Source organism: Perognathus longimembris, unplaced genomic scaffold, assembly GCF_023159225.1.
Source record: "Perognathus longimembris pacificus isolate PPM17 unplaced genomic scaffold, ASM2315922v1 HiC_scaffold_5426, whole genome shotgun sequence".
NCBI classification, from domain to species: domain Eukaryota; kingdom Metazoa; phylum Chordata; class Mammalia; order Rodentia; family Heteromyidae; genus Perognathus; species Perognathus longimembris.
Genome location: NW_025960852.1, coordinates 90604 through 104359, shown reverse-complemented (window position 1 = coordinate 104359; position 13756 = coordinate 90604).

The following is a 13756-nucleotide window of genomic DNA, read 5'->3' as shown; positions in this document are numbered from 1 at the left end:
CCGCGGGGAAGGAGAGGGGGCGGGCCCGCGGGGAAGGAGAGGGGGCGGGCCCACGCGGAGGGAGAGGGGGCGGGCCCGCGGGGAGGGAGAGGGGGCGGGCCCGCGGGGGAGGAGAGGGGGCGGGCCCGCGGGGAAGGAGAGGGGGCGGGCCCGCGGGGAAGGAGAGGGGGCGGCCCCACGCGGAGGGAGAGGGGGCGGGCCCCACGGGGAGGGGAGAGGGGGCGGGCCCGCGGGGAGGGAGAGGGGGCGGGCCCGCGGGGAAGGTTCTGGAAGCTCGGGCTAAGCGCGGCGAACCCCGAAGCCGCCGCGGCGGGCAGGCTGGGTCGCCCCGCCCGCGCTGGGGGGGGGCGGGGGACGGAGGGAGGGGGGCGGGGCGGGGGAGGGGGCGCCCCCTGGTGGGAAGCCGGGAGCACGACAGCGCCCAGAGTGACCGAGGGCCGGGGACGCGGCCGCCCGCCACCCTCCTCCCCCGGCTCCCCTCCCGAGACCCCACCGGAAGAGCCCACCCGCCATTGGGCGTGCTCCCCGGCCCCCCCGCCCCTCCCCGGCCCCCCCCGCCCCTCCCCGGCCCCCCTGCCCCCTCCCCGGCTGCCCCGGCCACCCCCCGGCCGCCTCCCTGCCCCTCCCCGGCTGCCCCGGCCACCCCCCGGCCGCCTCCCTGCCCCTCCCCGGCCCCCTCCCGCCCCTTCACGGCCCCCAGAGTCTGGGGGGGGGCTGGCGGGGCGGGCAGGGCTGGGTCCTGCGGATGGAGCAGAGTCTCGGGGGGGCTGGCGGGGCGGGCAGGGCTGGGTCCTGGGGTCTCCCCGGTTGGAGCAGAGTCTCGGGGGGCTGGCGGGGCGGGCAGGGCCCCCCCCTTAGGCAGCTGGCGCGCCTCAGCCCGCGCCGTCGGCAGAGGGGAAGCGCTGTGCCCGTCCAGGCGAACGCCCCGCACATCCGCGTGAGGAGGGGGGGCCGCGCCGTGGGCCGCGGGTGAGGGGGGGGCCGCGCCGTGGGCCGCGGGTGAGGGGGGGCCGCGCCGTGGGCCGCGCGGGAGGGGGGGCCGCGCCGTGGGCCGCGGGTGAGGGGGGGCCGCGCCGTGGGCCGCGCGGGTGAGGGGGGGCCGCGCCGTGGGCCGCGGGTGAGGGGGGCCGCGCCGTGGGCCGCGGGTGAGGGGGGGCCGCGCCCGTGGGCCGCGGGTGAGGGGGGGCCGCGCCGTGGGCCGCGGGTGAGGGGGGGGCCGCGCCGTGGGCCGCGGGTGAGGGGGGGGCCGCGCCGTGGGCCGCGCGGGTGAGGGGGGGCCGCGCCGTGGGCCGCGGGTGAGGGGGGCCGCGCCGTGGGCCGGGCGGGAGGGGGGGCCGCGCCGTGGGCCGCACGCGCCTTCCCGGGGGCCGCCCTCCATCTCCAGGGCGCAAACCCACCGTCCCGGGGACACCGTCCCGGCTCGATCTACAGAGACGGCAGCTTCCAGAATGATCATTTCCAGACGGGTCAGGACTGCAAACAACCGCTTTGTCGTCATGGGGACGGGGGGGGGGAGGGGGGACGGGGGCCACCAGCCCAGCTGTCGGAAGAGAAACTCTGTGCTCCCAGAGGAATGAAGACACAGCTGCGCGCCCCAGGAGGAGGGCAGGGGGAGGGAGAGGAGGAGGGGGAGGGAGAGGAGGGGGAGGGGGGAGGGGAGGAGGAGGAGGAGGGGGAGGAGGAGGAGGAGGGATGAAGATGCAGCTGTGCACTCCTGGGAGGAGCGGAGCCTGGGACCCCGCCAGCTTGGCTGTCTCGAGGCCTCCGCTGTGTCGGCTGCTTCCGGGCAGGCCCGCTGGTGGGGAGACGGGATGGAGGGGAGCGCGGGGTCCGGCTGCGGTGCCCCCCACTGTCTCGCCCCCTCTGTGGAAGAGTCCACACGGGGGACAGAGCGCACCAGGCCTATCTGTCTGGCAGGGCCTGAGATGCTCCAGAAACAGGATTGCGCCCCCCCTGGGCGGAGGGGGATGGGGTGGGGCAGGCTTGGGCCCCCTGGGCGGAGGGGTCTGGGGGTGGGGCAGGCTTGCGCCCCCTGGGCGGAGGGGTCTGGGGGTGGGGCAGGCTTGCGCCCCCCTGGGCGGAGGGGGATGGGGTGGGGCAGGCTTGCGCCCCCTGGGCGGAGGGGGATGGGGGTGGGGCAGGCTTGCGCCCCCCTGGGCGGAGGGGTCTGGGGGCGGGGCAGGCTTGCGCCCCCTGGGCGGAGGGGTCTGGGGGCGGGGCAGGCTTGCGCCCCCTGGGCGGAGGGGTCTGGGGGCGGGGCAGGCTTGCGCCCCCTGGGCGGAGGGGGATGGGGTGGGGCAGGCTTGCGCCCCCCGGGCGTCCTCCGGGGCTGCGGCGGCCGCGCTGAGCAGGGAACGGGAGGTGTCGGTGCCGCCTGGTCCGGGCTCCCCCAGCTCGCGGGCTTTGCGGGCAGCAGGGGAGGCCCCGCGGGCGGTGGGTCGGGTGGGGGCCTGGGCACAGAGCCCCTGGGGCCACGAGGCCTTGAGCCTCCATCCCCATGGCTGAACCCCAACGCAGCCCCTGCCCCTTCCGGAGGCCCCGGCTCACCCGCGGCTTTGCGAGCCGGCTTCCCGGTCTCCTGCCCGAGGCTGCTGCCCCAGGAGCACGCCGAGAGCCCGGTGACAGCCCTGGGGTCGTGGGGGGGGGGACCCTGGTGTCCGGGAGGAGGGGGACGGCAGAGTCCACTGCAGTGAGGACAAGGCGAGCGGCACAGACGGGCGGCGGTGGCCGGCGGGGGCAGCCAGGGCTGGACGGGCTGCGTCCTCAAGGTCCAGGGTCAGGCTCAAGCACCGCGGGACCCCTGCAAGGAGCCCCCACTCCTCCCCACCCTCCCCCAACTCCCTGGACCTCGAGTCCTGGTGTCGGGGAACCCGTCTTCATCAGCTGACGTTGAATCTTCACAGGTTTTCCAGAGCATCATCCGGATCAGAGGTCAGGGGTCAGGGGTCAAGCCTGGCACAGTCTGGGTGACACAACCTGACCCGAGCTAAGGCTCACCCCCGCCTGCGCAGGGCCAGGCCCGTGGGTCCCCCGAGCCCCCACTCCTTACCCAGTGAGGCTCTTCTGAGCCGCCTCTGAGCCCTTCTGCGCCCAGGCCCTGTGTTTCGAGGTGCCTCTGAGCCCCGGGGCGGTCCCCTGTGTTTCGAGGTGCCTCTGAGCCCCGGGGCGGTCCCCTGTGTTTCGAGGTGCCTCCAACCCCAGGGCGGTCCCCTGCGGACGCTGCCTCCCGTGTGCAGACCGGAAGCTGTCACCGGTATCAGAGCTGCTCACACCTCTTCCCACGGCTGCCATTTCCGTCGGGAATGGATGCACCCCCCAAGGGGAAGGCAGCGGGGGTCGGAGCAGCTCATCAACCCAGGTGGAGGGCAGGCCGGGTTTCTCCGCTTCGTGGGGACGGAGCACAGATGCGAGGGCGTTCCGTCCCCAGCTCGTGAGAGATGTTCAAGAGCGCCAAGTAAGTCGTTTTGATCAAAAAGAGCAGAGCTCCAAGTTGTGGGCTCTCTCTCTCTCTCTCTCTCTCTCTCTCTCTCTCTACTTCCCCTCCACTTGGGGGTCCTGGGCTTGTCCGCCCCTTCCTGGGTGGTCTTTTATCGCTCTCACGTGGGAGCGATGGCCACAGGTAGCCCTTGGTGACGTGTGGTCGCAGGGTGCCCCAAAGCCGCCAAGAACGACACGATGCGTGGGCCCCTGGAGAAAACCTCTAGGGCTTCTGTTTATTCAAATGAGGAGCCCCCCAGATATACCCCAAAGGCGGGCACAAGAGAGGGGCTCCTGATTGGTCCCAAGGGGCTGTCCCTCAAGTGATGTCAGGAGACTTCCTTTGTGGGCAGAGGTCCAGCCCCCCAAGGATGGGCCCCTGGGGTACCCCTCCGCCATAGCACACGTGCTAGCCCAGGAACAGGGGCTTCTCTTCCTGTTAAAGACAGGAAGGGGAGGGACAGGCCGAGGTCAGCTGTGGCCCTTAAAGGTGCAGCTGACCCCAACACAAGTAATCGGAGCTAAAGATATTTTCACACATAGTTCAAAGCTCAAGGATGACTAGGAAATTGTGAATGCGGCGAGGGAGAGGTGACGGGTCCTGTGTGCGGGTGGCAGGCGCTGCCCACCAGAGCTCGGAAGGCGGGGGACAATGCACTGGACGGGATGGGAGAAAAACCACACAACAGCCCTGGTTAAACAAGACAGACAGACAGACAGACGGCACTGCGACGCAGCTCGGCGTGGGACCGCGGGAAGACGGCAGAACCATCGCCAGCCCTCCCACTTTACACACAAAACCCACGCGCGAAGAACGCTCTTTACGCTGGATCCCCACACAGAAAAAGCTGTGCGCACGCGTGGAAAGATAACACACGCGCGCCGTCCCTTTACTGACTAGCTAAAAAAGCAGCTGCACGGAACAGTATGTCCATAAACTATGACTAGATCTACAGGATATGGAAACAGGAGGAATTTGGCAAAAAACAGCACAAGACGTGGGTTGGGACAAACCTGTGTTGGAACACAGAAACGACACGGGGTGGGGGGGGGGACCTGGATCGAAAGGGACAAATGAAGAGCTACACAAGAAAGCGAAGGTGACAGCTTTAGAGCTGCGCGTCCGCTGCGAGCCTGGAGCCACGAGCCTGGGATCCCAGCCCCCAGGAAGCCACGGCAGGGGGGGCCTGGGTTCGGGCCAGCCTGGACTACGTCCCAAGACTTTGTCTCCAAGAAAAACTACTCTGTTAGCTTTCTTTTCTTCTTTGCTTATTTAAAATACATTAAACGGTCAGGTGCCAGTGGCCCAAGCCCGTGATCTGAGCTGCGAAGGAGGCGGAGATCGTCCAGAGCAGCGCGGGGACATTTGTGGGACTCCCACCTCCAGTTAGCCATCCGAACGCCGGAAGTAGTGCTGTGGCTCACAGTGCTGGTGTAAGCTCAGGAACAGCTCCGCGGCCCTGGGTGCAAGCCCCAGAACCCACACACGCGTGTGCACACACACAGAATCAAATGCCATGCAGCAACAGCTGTAATGATACATTATCGGGCATGATGCATAATTGTTTTAACTAGTTTTCATGTACAATCTGTATCTACAGTAACGAAAGGGGAAAGGGGCGCTTTCATAGTCACAGCAGTGTGGGCTCTCGTGGGGTCGAGTTCACGGCAGCCCGCGGTAACTCTCCTAAGCTCTCCAGCGTGGCCTGGAACAACTCCTAAGAAATAACTGAAAACATATTGTGAAGAAAATTACTAAGACCATTAAAATGTTCTGCTAGCAAACACCATGTTGTGAAAAAGAAAGTCATAGAGGATGGATAAAAGAGCACAACAGGGGCCATATTTTTAAAAAAAGAGTTGGGCACCACATGAAATGCAGTTAGTGAGCAGAGTCCGCAGAGGCATTTGTGAGTCTTCGCCGCCGACGTTAATGACGAGCAAAATCTCAGATCAATAACCTCAGCACTAATGAGGACGCTAAGCGCGCAGCAAGGTGAGCCGGGGGCGCGGGGGGGGGTAATAAAGACTGGAGAGGGGACGGGAAATAAGCGGCAGGAAACAACGGGGGGGGGAGACACAGACGGGGAGCAGAGGGAGACAGAGAGGGGGAGAGAGAGAGGCAGAGGGGGGAAGAGAGAGGCAGAGAGAGAAGGGGGGAGAGAGATGGAGAGAGAGAGAGCAGGGGGGGAAGAGACAGAGAGAGGGCGAGAGATGGCGTTCTCTCTGGGCTCCTCGCGCGGCTGGGCCAGGAGGGCGACTCGGGGGCCGCCAGCCCTGCGCTTCCAGGGAAGGCCGTGCGTGTTCTCCACGAGCAAAGCTGGGGGCGTGGAGGCGCGCGTGCGTGCGTGCAGGAGCTGCTCAGCATGGGGGGGAGGGGGAGGGGAGCCGTGGCCACCGCAGGGCTTGGGGATGGGGGGAGCCGTGGCCGCCACGGGGCGGGGGCGGTGGGGTGGGGTGGGGGGCCGTGCGTGTCCCCGCACTGTCCTGCCCCCCCCAGTGCTGCGGGCTCTGTGAGGCGGTTCCCCCCCCCGCCCCCAGTCCAGCGCCTTCTCTGCCGTGGCGGCTTTGGAAGGCGGCACCTCGAGTCTTGTGGTCCGAAGGCTTCGCGATGGCCTCCTGGCTGTGGTTTGAGGGGAGCCGCGGGCGGCGGGCGGGCCCGAGCCCCCCTTCCCCACCCGGGGCCGGCAGGACGTCTGACCGTGCTCCGGGGCGACCTGGGCTCCGCGCCCTGTCAGGTGCCGGACATTCGCTTATGGAGCTTGAAAGAAATGAACTTAAAGGAAGCCTCGCATCGCTCGCTCTGCAGAGAAAGCTCCGGCCCCGGTGGCTTTACGGGTGGAATCCCGGGGAGCACTGAAGGGGAACCTGCGGCCGCCATTAACCCCCCACGGCCGGAGCGCGGGCCCTGCGCGCCGCCGTCTCCCCGCCCCCAGCCCCGGCCAGCGGCGGCACAGACAGCCGAGGCCCACGGCCGCCGAGTCCTTGGAAGCCGTCCCGCGTGGCTGGGAGCCCCCCCCCCAGCTGCGGACAGGAAGCAGAGCAACAGGAAGGGATCCGTGCGCCAAGGTCCCGCCCCGTGACCTCTTTCGTCCAGCCAAATCTCACCTCTAAAGTTTCCAGAACCTTCCAAATTACCACCACCAGCGGGGCCGAAGCGCTCAACGCATGAGCTGGCGTGAGGACGCTCATATCGCTCATATTTAAACCACGACAGCATCACGACCCTTCCCTAAGGCAGGGCTCTTCAGTTCCCAAATGTTTTATCTGTCCATCGTCCGTCAGTCCTTCCGTCTGCCTGTCTGCCTGGCTTCTAGGTCCCGAGGCAGTTCTGGGTAAAGAGAACTCTTTTCATAAACTACGGGTAGAGGGAGGGCCGGAGGGGAGGGCGGAGGGGGAGGGCACGAGGGGGAGGGATGGAGGGGGAGGGCACGAGGGGGAGGGCCAGTGGGCAGGCGGCAGCCTGATTCCTCCTTTTCCATCCCATTAACGGCACTGGCTGGTGGCGGGGAGGGGCGGCTGGGCCCTCCGATGGGGAGGGGGCGGCTGGGCCCTCCGATGGGGGGGGGGCGGCTGGGCCCTCGGATGGGGAGGGGCGGCTGGGCCCTCGGATGGGGAGGGGCGGCTGGGCCCTCCGATGGGGGGGGGCGGCTGGGCCCTCGGATGGGGAGGGGCGGCTGGGCCCCTCGGATGGGGAGGGGGGCGGCTGGGCCCTCCGATGGGGGGGGCGGCTGGGCCCTCGGATGGGGAGGGGCGGCTGGGCCCTCGGATGGGGAGGGGGCGGCTGGGCCCTCCGATGGGGGGGGGCGGCTGGGCCCTCGGATGGGGAGGGGGCGGCTGGGCCCTCCGATGGGGGGGGGCGGCTGGGCCCTCGGATGGGGAGGGGCGGCTGGGCCCTCGGATGGGAGGGGGTGGGTGTGGCCACCCCAGGGTGCCGGGGAGTTCCGGGGCGGCGCAGGCGTGCTCAGGCCTGGCCCCGGCTGAGGCTGCAAGCGTGGGCTCGCGCCCCGCCACCTCGGCGGCGCCCCTACAGGGCTGAGCCGCCCCGTCCGTCCGCCTGCGCTCTGACCTCTGACCTCCAGGGCCGCTCCTTCGGCAGCCTGTGCCCACTGCTCACTCCGCGAGCTGGAGCTGTCGGCCTTCCACGCGGATCTGAGGGGGCGGCGTGGACGGGTGACAGGGTGCACGACAGGCAGTGATACGTACGCGCTGTGTGCGCACGTCTGTAAAACTGAACCGTCAGAGCGGCAAGCTCCCCCCCACCCCACCCCCCACCCCCCACTCCCCCCACTCCCCACTACCCCCACCCCCCACCCCCCACTCCCCACTCCCCCCCCCCCCGCCCAGACACGAGCTGCGGGAGGAGAGAACGCAGGCCTGCCCTCTGCGTGGAGAGTCTAGAAGCTGCCGGCTCCGGGTAGAGACAGAGCTGGAGAGCGGGGGGGGAGGGGGTGGGGGGGGTGGGGGGGGAGTCTTGGGGCTCACGGTGCCCTCTGTGCAGCCCAGATCACAGCTCCGTGTTTTAGAGTAGCACACAGCGCCCATCCTGGCCTGTGCCGGGAAAGCCACGCGCGAAGCCACGCGCACTGCCTGCGCCCACGGAGCTCAGCGAAGGCCAGGACGGGGAGGAGCACGGAGCGGCCGGGGCGCAGGGGGGGAGCGCGGGGCGGCCGGGGCGCAGGGGGGGAGCGCGGGGCGGCCGGGGCGCAGGGGGGTAGCGCGGGGCGGCCGGGGCGCAGGGGGGGAGCGCGGGGCGGCCGGGGCGCAGGGGGGGGAGCGCGGGGCGGCCGGGGCGCAGGGGGGGGAGCGCGGGGCGGCCGGGGCGCAGGGGGGGAGCGCGGGGCGGCCGGGGCGCAGGGGGGGGAGCGCGGGGCGGCCGGGGCGCAGGGGGGGGAGCGCGGGGCGGCCGGGGCGCAGGGGGGGAGCGCGGGGCGCGGGGCGGCCGGGGCGCAGGGGGGGAGCGCGGGGCGGCCGGGGCGCAGGGGGGGAGCGCGGGGCGGCCGAGTCTCCGTCTCCAGCTCCCGTGGACGGCCGCCGAGACGCTCGACCCGAACGTAAATCCCCGCGTGCTTCCGCGTGGCGAGCGTGGCCTCTGCGTGGCGAGCGTGGCCGTCCGCGCGTCTCAGCGCCGGGGTCCCGCGTGGCGCCGGGAGCGGAAGGCGGCTCCGGTCCTCATCCTCCCCCTCCCTCGAGCGCCCCGGTGGCTGCGCCTCTCCTGACCCCCCCCCCCCATTCCCAGCAGCCGCCCGCGCTCCCGGCCCCCGCGCAAAACCTGGGGCTCTGCCGGGCGCCGGCGGCTCCCGCCTGTCAGCCTAGCGACTCAGGAGGCCGAGACCTGAGGATCCCGGTTCAAAGCCAGCCCGGGCAGGAACACCCGTGAGCCTCCCGTCCCCAGTGAACCCCCAGAAAACCAGGAGGTGGCGCTGGGGCTCAAGCGGTACAGCGCCAGCCTGGAGCTGAAGAGCCCAGGAACAACGCCCGGACCCCGGGTTCAAGCTCCAGGACTGAGGAGAAACACACACACACACACACAACTAGACACACAAACCTGGACCTCCATGTGGAGGGCATGTTCCTGGCTGCAAAGGACCCTGGGACGGGAGCAGTGGGGGGGGGGCGGGGAGCAGTGGGGGGCGGGAGCAGTGGGGGGGCGGGAGCAGTGGGGGGGGCGGGAGCAGTGGGGGGGGCGGGAGCAGTGGGGGGGGACGGGAGCAGTGGGGGGGCGGGAGCAGTGGGGGGGCGGGAGCAGTGAGGGGGGCGGGAGCAGTGGGGGGGGCGGGAGCAGTGGGGGGGGGACGGGAGCAGTGAGGGAGGGACGGGAGCAGTGGGGGGGCGGGAGCAGTGGGGGGGGACGGGAGCAGTGGGGGGGGGGCGGGAGCAGTGGGGGGGGCGGGAGCAGTGGGGGGGGCGGGAGCAGTGGGGGGGGGCGGGATCAGTGGGGGGGCGGGAGCAGTGGGGGGGGCGGGAGCAGTGGGGGGGGACGGGAGCAGTGGGGGGGCGGGAGCAGTGGGGGGGCGGGATCAGTGGGGGGGCGGGAGCAGTGGGGGGGGCGGGAGGAGCAGGGGTGTGGACCAGCCTCCAGGGAATGCCTGAGAGGGTGAGGATGTGTGCAGACCAGAGGGGCGCCCAGGGCTGTCGCGCCCGGGCTTGGTGGTGCAGGGCGCCCTTCATCACGCGCACGGCAAGGCCGCCATCGCGGGGAGAAGCAGGGCCCCCGTGGCGCCTCTGAGCCGGGGCTGCGTCCGGGGGGCTGCCGGCTCTCCGGGGTCACCCCGGGCTGCGTCCGGGGGGGCTGCCGGCTCCTGGGGGTCTCAGGGGGCTGCCGGCTCTGCGGGGTCACCCCGGGCTGCGTCCGGGGGGCTGCCGGCTCCTGGGGGTCTCAGGGGGCTGCCGGCTCTGCGGGGTCACCCCGGGCTGCGTCCGGGGGGGCTGCCGGCTCCTGGGGGTCTCGGGGGGGGCTGCCGGCTCTCCGGGGTCACCCGGGCTGCGGTCTGGGGGGGCTGCCGGCTCCTGGGGGTCTCGGGGGGCTGCCGGCTCTCCGGGGTCACCCCGGGCTGCGTCCGGGGGGCTGCCGGCTCCCCCTGCGGCCCGGGCCCGGGGTCCCCAGGGCAAAGCCAGAAGCCTCCCCAGCCCCCGGCATCAGTTTTCTCGCAAGGAAGGTTGGGCGCCTTGGAAGGGGCGGGCGGGGGGCGGGGGGCGGGGGGCGGGGGGCGGGGGGGGGGACAGGGAAGCCGGGCGGCGGGAGCGGGGTCGTCGAGGGCCAGGAGTGTGGCCGCCCCTGGGCCGAGCACCGAGGCCCCGGCGAGGCGCTCACACCGCCCAGCGCGGCACCGGGCGGCGGCGGCTCCGTCCTGACCCCTGCGTGCGGGGAAGAGGGCGCAGGCAAGGGCGGGGGCCCACGGAGGGCGGGGCCCACGGAGGGCGGGGCCCACGGAGGGCGGGGCCCACGGAGGGCGGGGCCCACGGAGGGCGGGACCCACGGAGGGCGGGGCCCACGGAGGGCGGGGCCCACGGAGGGCGGGACCCACGGAGGGCGGGACCCACGGAGGGCGGGGCCCACGGAGGGCGGGACCCACGGAGGGCGGGACCCACGGGTGGCCGCCATGGCCCCTGGAGGCTCTTCCTGTGGAGCTGTCCCTTCCCCACTCCCCACTGGCTCTGCCCTGGGGGCGCGGGTCACAGGACACAGAGGGGTTCAGAGGTGTGGACGGTGTGGACGCAGAGGGCAGGCACCGCCCCCTCCCCGGCCTCCCCTGGGAGCCAAGCTTAGGACGCCCCACGTGGCCCAGAGCTGCTCATCACTGAGAGCTGGGGGAGGTGGGGAGCACTTGCTTGTGGGTGAGCGCCTGTGTGTGTGCACCTGCATGTGTGTGTGGCTGTGTGTATCTGCATGTGTGTGCAATTTCATGTGTGTACCTGCATGTGTGTGTGGTTGTGTGTATCTGCATGTGTGTGCAATTTCATGTGTGTACCTGCATGTGTGTGATTCCATGTGCATGTGTGATTCCGTGTGCATGTGTATGTTCACTGATTCCATGTGCATGTGCATGCCCCTGCATGTGTGCCATTCCATGTGTGTATGTGTGCTCCTACATGTGTGCATGATTCCGTGTGCATGTGTGTGCCCCTACATGTGTGTGATTCCATGTGCATGTGTGCCCCTGCATGCGTGTGATTCCGTGTGCATGTGTGTGCCCTGCATGCGTGTGATTCCGTGTGCATGTGTGTGGCCCCTGCATGCGTGTGATTCCGTGTGCATGTGTGATTCCATGTGCATGTGTGCCCCTGCATGTGTGTGATCCCATGTGCATGTGTGCCCCTGCATGTGTGTGATTCCGTGTGCATGTGTGTGATTCCGTGTGCATGCGTGTGCCCCTGCATGCGTGTGATTCCGTGTGCATGCGTGTGCCCCTGCATGCGTGTGATTCCGTGTGCATGCGTGTGCCCCTGCATGCGTGTGATTCCGTGTGCATGTGTGTGATTCCGTGTGCATGTGTGTGATTCCGTGTGCATGTGTGCCCCTACATGCATGTGATTCCGTGTGCATGTGTGCCCCTACATGCATGTGATTCCGTGTGCATGCGTGTGCCATTCCGTGGAGGGATGTCTGCACGTCTGACAGTGGGCGTGAGTGTGAGCCTGTGTCTGCATGCGTGTTTATGATCGCATGTATGTCTGAGGAGTACATGGACGTGTGAGGGAGTGTCTGTGTGTGTGTGCGCGTGTGTGTGCGGCCATGTTAAAGTGCTGGCGTAACATCTTCTCCTGTGGAAACCTAGGCCCGTTCCACCCAGAGGAGATGCCAAGGCGGGAGCGTGGCCGCCCTCTTCCATCTTCCTTCACAGGCGTCTGAGGGCTCGCTGCCGTGCGGCTGTGCGCGCGCCCGGAGCGCCCCCCTCCCCCCCCCCCGCGTGCCCGGCAGCGGAGAGGTGGCCGTCCACGCACTGCGCCTCCGGGCCGCCTGGGGAGGAGCGCAGGGGCGGTGGGCGGGGCCTCCGGGCCGCCTGGGGAGGAGCGCAGGGGCGGTGGGCGGGGCCTCCGGGCCGCCTGGGGAGGAGCGCAGGGGCGGTGGGCGGGGCCCCCGGGCCGCCTGGGGAGGAGCACAGGGGCGGTGGGCGGGGCCTCCGGGCCGCCTGGGGAGGAGCGCAGGGGCGGTGGGCGGGGCCTCCGGGCCGCCTGGGGAGGAGCGCAGGGGCGGTGGGCGGGGCCTCCGGGCCGCCTGGGGAGGAGCGCAGGGGGCGGTGGGCGGGGCCTCCGGGCCGCCTGGGGAGGAGCGCAGGGGCGGTGGGCGGGGCCTCCGGGCCGCCTGGGGAGGAGCGCGGGGGCGGTGGGCGGGGCCCCCGGGCCGCCTGGGGAGGAGCGCGGGGGGCGGTGGGCGGGGCCTCCGGGCCCCTCTCCCTCTGGCGCGTTGTGGCTGGTGGCTCCCCGGCGTCAGGTCATAGCGCTGGGCCCTCCGCAGGCAGGGTCCGCCGAGGCCCGGCACCCCGGGGAGGGTCCCGCGGCGTGTCCGGAGCCGGAAGCCACCCGCCCTGGCCCGCGCCGTCCCAGCCAGGGCCGCCCTCCCAGTCCTGGGCTGCCCTGGCACCAGGTGCCGCTCCTGACCCAGGATCCCGCTCCTGCCGGGAGAACGGTTGGCTCCAGCCCCGCTGTCTCAGCCAGGCCCGGGGCGCGCAACCTGCGGAGCTGCGACCGCGAACCTCCGCCCCGCAGGGCCCGGTTCTCCCGCGCGTCCGCCGCGCGCCCCCGCAGGGCCCGGTTCTCCCGCGCGTCAGCCGCGCGCTCCGCAGGGCCCGGTTCTCCCGCGCGTCCGCCGCGCGCCCCGCAGGGCCCGGTTCTCCCGCGCGTCAGCCGCGCGCCCCGCAGGGCCCGGTTCTCCCGCGCGTCAGCCGCGCGCCCCGCAGGGGCCCGGTTCTCCCGCGTGTCTGCCCGCCGCCTGCCTCCGCCACGTGCTCTGCTGTGGCTGGCGATGGTCCGATCCACGTGGCGGCCCTGGCTGGGCTGGATCCCACGTCCCGTGTCAGGGAGCTGTGGAGTCCGTGGGGAGCCTGAGGTCTGCTCTCTAGGGCCAAAGCCAGCTGGGACCCCACCCCACCACGGGGGGGACACCGGCCCCCCGCCCCTGCTCCCCCTGCGGGGCGCTGCGTCCAGCCAGCGTGTGGCGGCCGTCGGGGGCCCTGCAGGCCGGGCTGGGCTCTGCGGAGCCTCAGGTGGGCGGGCGGCCGGTCAGCAGACCTGCGGGGCCCCCCCCTCCTCTCGGGGTTCTTCCCTCTTAGCTTCTGGTAGCTGCTCAACCACAAGGGGCAGGCCCGCAGACCCGACGTTCAGATCGGGGCTCACGGCCTCGTGGAGCCGCTTGACCCTTCGGATCCCCCCAGCCGGCCCGGCGCCGGACCCCTCGATCGGCAAGCGCCCCGGACGCGCGGCTATTTACAGGTTTTATTGATCCCGGCAGACCTGACTATTCACACGGGGCTCTGCAGCGATGGGGGGGGGGGGGGGGGGGGGGGATAGGAAACAGCGCATGAATGGATCATCCCGTCCCCTCGAAGCCCACACTTCCGAACCCAGAGACAAAACGAAGCATGGGGGGCGGGGGAGGGAGCCGCCAGGGCCACGCACAGCTCCGACGGCAGCTTTGGGGGCTCCGTCACGGCACCAGAGGGGGCAGGGAGGCCCAAGCCCGGGCTGCGGGGAGGGGACGCCTCGGAGTCCCCGCTGGACCCGCGCGAGGCCCCCGCGCCCGGCCCGCGAGGCCCCGCCCCCAGCCCGCCAGGCCACG